Here is a 2,162-nt window from a genome sequence, read left to right as displayed (position 1 = left end):
TGCAGATTCGACTCCTAGTCAGGGAACATACCTAGGTTGTGGGTTTCATCCCTGGTTGGGGCTCATATAGAAGGCAGCTGATCGTTGTTCCTCTCTCACATTGATATTTCTCTATCCACTTTCTCTCTCTCTAAAATTAATAAAAACATATCTTTGGGTGAGGAATAAATAAATAATGAAGATGTAATACACAGCATAGTGACTATAGTTACCAATACTGTATTCTATATTTGAAAATTGCCAGGAGAGTAAAATTTTTTTCCAGTAATAACTTTTTTATCTGTGAACATTACCAGCCCACAATACAGCATACTGAGTCATAAAGTATAAATCCAAGTAAGGCAATACCGTCCATGAATTACAAAAATTGGCAAATCAATGCAGTATGTTTTAATACAATAAAATCATATTTTGTTAGTTATATATTACTTTAGAGATAATTTTTATTCCAAAAATATTACTTAAATACCAAATTTAAAAACTGTGGCTTTTAATGTTTATAGCAGAGCAAGTTATTTTATAAAAATCAATATATCTTTAAAAACTATACAATTTCTCTCCTTAAAGTGAGTTCCCTCTTGAAGTTTACCACAGCAGGGCAATTGTGTATATTTAGAGGTGACTGCTTTGTTCTTGAGTTGGTCCAAAGCTAGGTACAGTTCAAATGCATGAAAAGTTTTTAAATTCTACCTTAAGAAGACTTAATATGCTAACACCAATATTAAAGTAGTTTTCAAAAATTATTAGATTTTTACATAAGTACTGGAATCCTCAAAATCAGTCATTTCAAACAACATTGATAATTTCAGATGTTCCCTTATATTTAGAAACCTTGTTCCTCTTTGTTTCAATCAAGTAACATAACCTTTTTTTAGCTTATTAAAAAATTCTACCTAAAATATAGTTGCATTTTTAAAATAAATATATATAATGCTATCTGGTAGAGATATGGGGGACTGGCTGTTGTATACAAACTTTCATCATTTCTGTCCAAATGTTGCTGCTGCCATTTGTGTCCTTATGCTTCCTCTTACTGAAGTTGTCAATCTTCAATTTCAGCATTTATGTATTACTCATTCTATTAATTCTCAGCCTTTATTAGCTTTTGAAGATATCATATTTGTCATCAGTTCTTTGAGATAAATACTGAGACTGACTCCTTTCAGAGAGACTATGTCCTCTCAATTCAAAAACAGTTTCTTCTGGGTTCTGAGGAGGTGGTTTGTATATAAGTCTCTCATATATGAAAACCATATTTTTAAAAGATTAGTGGACTGAAGTTACATTGTTTTATCTACAGAATGTTTTGCACATATGTTTTGGTTCTAGCCATACCAATTAGAGATTTTACGATGGAAGTCAGTCCTCATTCTGTGCTGGGAATTCTATGTGTGCAACTTTCTAAAAGGATCTATATGTCTGTCTAGTACATCAACTCCAACCATACTTTAGTTCATAAGGTTTGGGTATTTCTGCATTGTGGTTATTGTAATTGTTTGCCACAGGTGGTCAGAGACCTGTTCAGAAGTCCAGATCTTCATGGTACTGGCAGCCTGAGCTAAAAACACAAACCTTAAATGTTCTCATCACAAGAAAAAAGTGTAACAAAAATATTTATGATGCTGATATCACACCTTATATTCTTTACTACACAATATTTTTTTTTCTATTTCTTTTTTAAACCTCTCCCAAGGACTTGCTTAGAGAGAGGACGAGAGACAGAGAAATATTGATGCAAGAGAGAAACATTGATTGGTTGCCTTCTGTAGGTGCCCAGATTGGGGAGTGAACTAGAAATTCAGGTATGTGTGCTGACTGGGAATGGAGCCAGCAACCATTTGGTGCACAGGACAATGCTCAACCAACTGAGCAACTCCAGGTGCCAGGCAATAATATTTTCTAAGTAAAAAAATACTGTCTGCCCTGTTGGAGTATTTTTAAGGGAGGAGGTGGGTTATCTCCATTAAAAGAATATAAGAGGAGATTTGCTCTGCTGGTGTGGCTCAGTGCTTGAGCATCGACCTCTGATCCAGGAGATTGTGGTTCAATTCCAGGTCAGGGCACATGTCTGGGTTGCAGGCTTCATCCCCGACAAGGAGTGTGCAGGAGGCAACCAATCAATGACTCTCTCATCATGAATGTTTCTCTCTCTCTCTCTCTCT

At 35.0% G+C, this 2,162-nt stretch overlaps 1 pseudogene; it reads right to left on the bottom strand.

Annotated features, from left to right (window-relative positions):
- Positions 1-980: 980 nt before the first annotated feature.
- LOC107531128 (PRELI domain containing protein 3B-like) lies at positions 981-1,541 on the bottom strand (annotated as a pseudogene).
- Between the last annotated feature and the right edge of the window lie 621 nt (positions 1,542-2,162).

Source organism: Miniopterus natalensis, chromosome X (genome assembly GCF_054644295.1).
Source record: "Miniopterus natalensis isolate mMinNat1 chromosome X, mMinNat1.hap1, whole genome shotgun sequence".
Taxonomy (NCBI): domain Eukaryota; kingdom Metazoa; phylum Chordata; class Mammalia; order Chiroptera; family Miniopteridae; genus Miniopterus; species Miniopterus natalensis.
The sequence above is the reverse complement of the archived record's forward strand: the minus strand, read 5'-3'. Positions and strand labels throughout refer to the sequence as shown.